This window comes from Terrapene carolina, unplaced genomic scaffold (genome assembly GCF_002925995.2).
Source record: "Terrapene carolina triunguis isolate 2854851 unplaced genomic scaffold, T_m_triunguis-2.0 Scaffold130, whole genome shotgun sequence".
Classification (NCBI taxonomy): domain Eukaryota; kingdom Metazoa; phylum Chordata; order Testudines; family Emydidae; genus Terrapene; species Terrapene triunguis.
The window spans coordinates 4,720,352-4,729,015 of NW_020664481.1; positions in this window are offsets into that span (position 1 = coordinate 4,720,352).

Below are 8,664 nucleotides of genomic sequence, written 5' to 3' on the forward strand. Positions count from 1 at the left end.
CAGCTGGCGAAGGTTCCCCTAACACCAGGCCCCATGTTACAGGCCCGGAAGTTCAGCACTGCTTTAGCGGATTCAGAACATTGTGAAAAACAAAGGGGTTGTATCTGTTCGTACTGATTCAGCTCGTGCTACTAAATACCACTCAATTGGCTGGGAGCCCCCATCCGGCCGTAGGCTCCTGCCTGCAATCGTTAGAGCAGGCCTGGGCAGCCCTGGATGGAACAGGAAGGCCAGTTCTAACACGTGGTGAAGGGAATTCGTTTGTGACTGAGTCTGTAATTGATTAACTCCTTCATCTCCATACACTGAGATTTCCATAGGTATCTTCTGGCCTCTCGGTATTTGGCCCTACAGTATATGTATGCAGCTCCCCTTGATTTCACTGCAGGGGTGGGGCAGAATATGGCCACACACATTGAGGGCCAGATTTTCAAAAGAGCTCAGCACGTCACAGCTCCTATTGAGAACAATGAGGACTTCTACCCCTAGCCCACGTGAGAGCAGGGGCAGCTGCTGGGGGCCGATCTCCTTTGGGTACCTGGCCACTTGCTTTTCATTGTTTCTTGCTTCCCTCTCCCAGCCACAGACCTGACCCTTTGGGTCGGGTCAGTTGTTTGGACAGTATGTTTCTAGCAAAGCTCTGAGCCCTGGGTCACCAGGCAGAATGTTCTCAATAGGACTGGGGGAGCTCTTGCCACTCCATCGAATACACAGCCTCGCTGCTACAGCAGGGTGGGCACAGTTTGCACTTAACAGCTCCTGCTGGAGAAATTCAATGGAAACAGGTGTGGGGCAAGTACTCCAAGTACTGGAAAAGTTTGGGGAGATCCTAGCCTGGGAGGAGCATGGGTTGCCAGGGTAACTAATAACCCTTAGCTCTTACCTTCTGCAAAGTCCTTGTAAACTGTAACTCATTCATCAGCTCCTTTCATTAAACCTGGGAAACCAGCATTCAGAAGCAGTGAGCTGACGAAGTGAACTGATGATGGATCCAGCTCCCTGTGGCAGCATGAGTGAGCACGCAGGGAGTTAGTCAGCAAGATAATTAGAACCCGATGGACTATTGTTTTCCTTCAGCAGAACAGAGGAGAAGCCGGACTGTGAGACCCATGCAGATCTCAGCCTGCTTCTCTTGCAGGACTCTTACACCGGGGAGGCAGGAAAGTAAAGGAAAGATGGTAGGAACGTAAATCAGCATTGAAAGGGGGCTGCATTTTGCTGTGAGTCCAGGGCGATCTGGAGCGACTCCAGTGCATTCCAGGGAGTTATTCCAGACTTGGCTCGCACTATTTAGAAAGGGGCTTGCAATCACCCTTTCTATTACATTGCTCGTCCGCTCCAGGAGCGACACCTCTGCACGAAAAGTGAGCCAGTGCGTTGTTCTCCCTTCAGAGCTCGGGCTGTCGAACATTCCATGCTCCTTGGAGCCCTCCAAAGTGGGTCATGCATGTGAGACCCATTAAAGCTCTGACTCGAATGGTTTTCCACAACATGTGCTTCAGGTTCTTTAAATAACACCCATCTCAGGAGGAAATGGTTCCATGACGCTGGTTCGCCCAGGGCTCTCACTTCACAGTTGGATTTACAGAGAACGAGCAGATCCCACGAGGCTGATGACTTGTTAAATTCCATGCCACTTGGTGCTGACTAGAGCGTCTCTCGAAGCAGAGTGGTGGTGGAATAAGGTTCCGGGCAGTAAACATTTAAACGAGGCACATGTGTTTCAACAACACAGCATGGGGGCATTCTAGGTGCTGAAGAAATAGCAAGCTAGCCAATTAGCAGCCACGGTTGCTTTTCCTCTGGTGCTTCTCCAGGGATGTGCTGCTTGGAGGGAGTTGTGCTCCACGGTCAGCCAGACTAGGAATGCAATAAAGATTCGTGACTGAGCTGACAAGGTGCTTCTCCCTGGGCGTTTCTCCCGGGGGGTGGCTTTAATAGGTTGAAAATCCACGGAGCTGGGTGCGGGAGCGCCCTCCCCCACACCTCATCCATGTGTCTTTTAATCTTATGCTGAAAAAACCTGCCTCCTGGCATTTTACTGTCATTTCCTTTAACCTCTGGCTTATTATCTGGCACCCACCCTTAGGTCTGAATGAGGGGAAACCCATCAATTAAGCACCCCTGTGGCCAGGAGGAGCCTGTGAGTCACTCTTCAGATGCTTGAATGCATGGTAATAAATTCATGAGCATGAGAGGGAAATAAGTGACCTGGTTGTAATGGGGGCTGTACCAGTGGGCGACAAATGGCCCAGAACCGCTGCAGTAAGCAAGTCGGTCCAGAGCACAACCCGGACAGTGACTGCTTGGGCCTCTCTGCTTTTTGAAGCCCTATAGTCACAATCTTCACTGCCCAGTAGAATCCCAATTCGCTAAGTGTTTTTGGAGACACCTAGAAACTGGTGGATTAGGGCACCAGCTCCTGCCTCTGAACTCAGACTTGAAAGCCACCCCTGGTTACAGAATATCCTGCCACGCTCTAGTCCTGCCCAACAGGCGGGGCTCGGGGGAGCCGCCTATGTTCTCATCTCCCCTCCAGTCATGCTACCCCATACGGGGCTTACACGGCCGTGCCCCAAAATGCCACCACTGCAGCGCTTTGCTTTCTCCAACAGCTCTGGGGGCTTTGTCTGGGACTTGGCGGGCGTGGCTTTGGCCCAGAACCTCCTGGAAGGAGTGAAAGCAGGAGTCTCTGCCCAGGATAGTCACGGCTCAGTTTACCAACAGACCCCTCTCTTAGAGCAGAATTCAGCCTGGGGGCAGATGCTGCTTTTGCATCGTGTATATCATTGCTCTGTCGTACAGGCTCTGGTCTTGCACGCACTTATGCACGTGTTTGACTTTAAGCTCACAAGTAGCCCCAGTGATAGCACATTCAGAGCGAAGCATGTGCAGGAGTGGTTGGTGGGTCAAGACATAATTAATTCCACTGTTACTTTATGGTGAGTCCCTGGTGATAAACGTCACTTCCTGGATCGTCCTTCTCAACCGTTCTGTCATTTGTTTTAGCAGCAATTGCACACGCCACTTGCAAGGCACATAGCCTCATTCCTGCACAAATCACCTGAGCACCCCTTTCATATGCCCCCTGCTACATGTCAGACAGACGGGTACTTGAGAGGGGCCCAACCAAGCCTTCAGCTCACCATCCTGCAGCTTAGAGGGTGCCCAGAATCCAAGCGCTGGCTTGGGATTGTGCAAACCGTCCTAAATTTGGGGCCGTAACAGGCCAAACCAAAACCCCTATGCTGAAAAAACCTCCTAAATTTAGAGGAGGGATCTGAATTTTGCAGCTTGAGCTCATCCTGCGTTAAAAGAAAGCTGCCTCCATTTCGCTCAGGCAGAGCGCTCCCAGTGCGAACCAAGCACCCCTACAAGCGCTGAATCGTGTTTCACAATCATTGCCGTTGTCTTTGGATTCACCTGTGGGGGACTGTCCTGGCCCTGAAAAACGAGAGCATTGTTATTTAGACCCACACTATGGAATCCCCTCAGAAACCAGTTTCCGTGCTGCTTTGCTATTGGTTTAATGAGGAACGCTATGATTTAATTTTTAAGCAGAATGGTCAGCGCCAAGTTCTTCCAGTCCTCGCACACACACTCAGAGCTTATTGAAGCCACACGTAACCAACAGCAGCACTCAGCCTTCGGGTGACTACCGTGTAAAGCCCGGCTGCTTAGCCTAGAGCAGGCTAAAAGCAACAGCCCAGGCCCAGATGCCGATGGACACTCCTGTTAGGCACTTACATGGGGGCGATTAGACACAGGCTCTCTATGCTGCCCTAGGAGACTGGCGTTAGGCTCTTTCAGTGGACAGTGTCACCCGTTAAGGCACTTGCCTGCAAGATGGCTGCCGGCTGCACCCTGGAAATAAATGTTTACAAGCTCTTTTGACCTAAAATTGCTTCTGTCCTTGGGGAATAGGCCTGATTCTGAGGCCGAGAAAAAGAGGGCAGTTTTCCTTGCTGGTAATGGTTAAAAAGGCACCATTTTTTTCTCTGACATTGAGCCAATTTCCTGCCTAGAAATTCCTAGGTCCCCTTCCCCCAGCCTGGGGGTGGCAGGAAACTGCCACCACAGCTCCAGCATGCCCCGGCCGCACGTCTTTTGGCCAGCAGAACCATGCAGTTGCTGACGCTGGCAGCCTATTCCCAAACCCCCTCACGCCATGGGCTGTGGGCGAGAGGGCTCTCATACGCAGCGATTCCTAGGGCAGCTCGCTTGTCCCCGCCTCTCCCCTCCAGTCCATTGCAAAGCCCTGGCTTTAGGCAACAGCGACCTATCAACCTTCTGACTATTTCAGCAGCTGCTGGGAGGCCCATCTTCCTGGCTTGCTTCCAAGCATGGATGTCTGTTCCCAACTTCTTCTGCGGAAGATTTTTGTGCTGGGGGAGAGAGGTGGGATCTTCCCTCCCTCCTTATTGGTCACATTCTCCTTCCCATATACATTCATTCTCGCAGAGCCAGGCAGACGGCTTTTGCCTGCCCCCCGCTGGAAGCGGGATGTCGGAGCAGCGATTCCACATCCTGTATCAGCATCTCAAACCACGAACGGTCGCCCTTTATTGCTCCCCCCTGCTCCCCCTTTCCCTGCATCCATAGGGGCTGGACCTGGCTTGAAGTGGTTTCCATCATATGCAGGGTTTAGAGTTTCATTCAATGGCCCTCAGCACCCCTACTATAAAAAATGTACCAGCATCCTTTCCCAGCATCTCTCCGCATTGTCTGGCAAAGCGAGGGGGGCAAAATTACCCTGGATACCACTGCTGCCCTCCTTACGTGGGTAAAACTCCCACTCGCTCTAGTGTTGCCAGAGTCAGGCCTGCAGGCTTTGGGCCAGAAGTAGCCTATTCCTAAATCCAACGTCAAAAGCCAGGCTGCATAGGTGGAGAAACCATCCTCTCCAATCCACCAGGGCATTGGCTTTCCGGCTGCTTTGCTGTGGCAGGATCTGACCCTGGACTTTAGTGGGACGAGGAGGGTGAGAACTGGGAGCACAAGCTGGCCCCAGGTACTAGTGAGACCATGCACCTTCATCAGCTGAGTAACCAGCGAACAGCCGCTCACTCGCTGGCTTTGATCAAATGAAGAGGAAGGCATGGAAATCCTGGGCCAGATTTTGAAAGGTGCAATTTTAATCGGCTTGGCCTGTGCACTCCCACCCTGCTTGTGCGTGTGTGCAGGCTGGGGCTTGCACACACAACTCCCCCACTGCCACATCCACGTGCCTGGGTGTGAGTTAAGCAAGGCAACTCTGCACGCGTGAAGGTCTGGTGCACACAAACACCTTTCAAAACCAACCCTCTCACCTGAAGGTGGAACATCGGATGTGTATTGATTGACCCATGCAACATGCCCCCTGCAGGTACCCGGGCAACTCATATTGGAGTCAGCCAGAGGCGCTTGTACAGTTCTGGTGGCACAAGTTACCGCCCAGTAAGTTTTTTTCACTGGGCCAATCCTGCAGACTACCCAGGTAAGCTTGGCTAGGACTGCTGGATTTGACCCTGTCATTACAGGTGCTCACTCAACGTGTTGCTCCTTCCAAAGAAGATGCAATCAATCCATTGCTAGGAGGCAGTGAACACAGGTGCATCAGCCTTCTTCGTTAGCAACCAGCTAATTAAGATGATAAGCCCATGCTTAATAAATGAGCGCTCTCTAGTTTCTCTCACCTTTTGGGAGGGGGAGGGGGCAGTGGGAGACAGAGGATTGAATTTCCCATTTGGCAAATACAACCAGATTTCGATCTATTGAAACATGGTTTTCCACACAACTGCAACCACCTGCAAGGAAACAAAAAAATACAAGCAGAGAATTCGTTTGTTTAAAAAATATCTTCAATAAAAAGGACCAACGTTCCTAAATTTTTTCTTTCTTTTTTGGGGGGGTGGGGGATAAATATTAAAACCGTGGGCTGTTTTTGGTCAAACATACAGACAGTCAAGACTAATCAGCATCCTTTTACACTGGGACACAGAGTTTCCAAATGATCTGAAGATACAAAAGCCAGGGGTGTGTGTGTGTGTGTTCTGCACAGCTGGCTGTGATGTGGTGTCTGGTTCGTTTCCTACCGAAGGGCAAGGGCTATCGGCACACTACTCTAAATATGGGAGCCACAGCCGGCTGCTCAAATAAACCATTCCTGATGCGTTAAAAATATACAGATATACTCTCCACCAAAGGCATTTCCCATCCCAAGCAAACCGCCCCCCGGACAAAGATCGCTGTCGTACATGCAACACTGAACTGTTCCTCTCCGGAAGGAAATCCCTTTATTTACAAAGAGACGCTAATGTGCAGTACAGGCCCAGGCATGGCGTGCATGGGGCCATCATGCCGGAGCATCTTTTCATAAGGGATGCCTGCAAGTTTCCTTACAAATTAATCCACGGGGAGGCGGAGGGGAGCATCCAAACAGGTGGGTTGGTTGGTTTGCTCTGTCTGGTTAATCCAGAGCCGAGATTCCCCAGGGCAGGGATTGGATTTCACTGCAGTGACCTCTGATTTGCAGCATGGATCAAGTAGCCAGGCTCCTGGCATGTAGCTGCAAGAGCCCGTTCAGAGGCAGTAAGGTGCAGCCCCAAGAATTGCCATGGGTTTGGAAGTGGCCCTGGTAACCGGAGTGGAGTGGAGACAGTGGGGTTGCCTGGCTACCATACCCACAAGACCCCACGTCTCATTCTTGACAACTGGCTCTGCTCCAAGCCCAGGAACTGCACAAGGCAGGTAGAGAAATCTATCCCCCTGACCCGCGCAGGTGGAACTGCAGACTAACCCCTTCCCTGAGTGAGCAGGTCGGTAGGCCTCAGATCTCAGTTTGAATCTGGATCTGGGGGCAAACAGCAGTGACAACGTGGCGCCTCGTACTTCGGGGACTTGGCCGCCTCACAGCTCCACCGTGCACGCTTGCAGTGGTTCCCAAGAGAAAGGCCCCACGCAGCAGCTGATGCTGGGGGGCGGGGCGGAGCAAGGTGCACTGGCAAAGCTACCTGGAGGATGCTCACACTGGGGCAGTCTCACTAAGCATTGACCCCAGCCAGTGCTTTCATGAGCACTGAAATAAATCTAGTTTCATGAGAAACCAACCACGTGAGGCCAGCAGCGAAGGGACCCTGGGTCAGGGGGATGGGTGTATCAGAGACCAGGGCACCTAGAGCGAGGAATGGAAGTTGGCACAGAGTCCCCTACGAGCAGGCATCTGTTGCGGGGCATGATCTGCGTTTGCCCTGCTGGCTGCTCGTTTACATTGTATGAAAAGACTCTCCTGCTGCTTTTTGCCCTTGGAAATATCTGGCCCTGACCAGTGGCGGGCTGGGGTGATGCTGGAACAGGGGGCTGCAGCCCAATCCCCCAAGTGATGTTTCCATCCGTGTCTTCCATGATCACGCTGTGGGGCCAGAGCTGAGGTGGCACCCAAGCTGTTTCAGACTGGGTCTCCAAGGCACAGCGGTCTCTTTCTCTCCTGTTTACCCATTGTTCACCCTTGTCGCCCGAGCACAGTACCGCGTGCCCCGGAGACAGCCTGGAACTCTAGGGCCAGCCTTGAAGGAGCGTATGGAGGAGACACCAGGCTGGCGTGCGACACTGATGGCCGAGCTGTCTGCATGGCCCTAGGAGCCCCTATGTGTAGAGCCGGGCTGGCAGCCGGCTAAGACCCCTTCCACGCTCTGCTGCTGCTCTCTCTCAGCTGCCCCCAGACAGGCTCTTTTGGGCACAGGGACACAAAGCTGTTCTCTGGCCCCAAACAGCCACAGCCTCTGCTGGCAAGGTCAAGGCATGTGCCCCACACCCGGCTTGTCCGGTGTCCCGGGGGAGCAGATGGCGCCGCCCGTGCGTCTCACGTCTACACACTGCTGCATTTCTCTTCTCCCTCCCCCTCGCCCGCCTCAGGCCCTGTGAGCCAGGAAGCAGAGGGGCCACGCAGAGCCAGGATGGGGGAAGGAGAAGGGAGGGAGAAGAGATCCAAGCCCAAAGGAGAAGCCAGTTGAATCTAGTTCCATTAGGCCGTGCTGGCTTCTTGGGGGCTAGGACATCTCAGCTCCCTCCTGTCCATTTCTCATCTCCTTTTCCCCAGGGGTGAAAGTAACTTAAAGGACTTACTGGTACCCTGGAGTCCTGAGTGGGGCGTGGCCTCAACCGGAAGAGGCGGGGCCTTTAAATCACCCCCAGAGCTACTAGCTGCAGAGGCGGCTGGGAGCCCTGGGGTGATTTAAAGGGCCTGGGGCTCTGGCTGCCGCTACCGCAGTGGAGCTCCGGGCCCTTTAAATCGCTGACGGAGCCCTACCCCAGGCTCCGGCAGCAGGGCTCGGTCGGCGCTTTAAGGGAGCGGGGTTCCCCACAGCGGCAGGAGCCCCGGGCCCTTGAAATCGCCGCCCGAGCCCGGCTCTTGCCAGTACGCCGTACCAGCCCACTTGCACCTCTGCTTTTCCCCCACTCTCCCTCTGCAGTGCACCATTCTCCTCCTGTAGCTTGAGCCCAGGCCCCCGGGGGATTAGAGGAAAAGGGGTGGGGCTTCCCCACATCATTTTCTGTATCCCCAATAGAGCCGCTCGGCCCCTGGAATTCCCATGCCCTGGGAAAATACAAAATTTAAAAAAAAAATCTGTTCTGAATGGAAACAAAAATTCAACCATTTAAAATTTCCGGAAAACTTTGAACCTT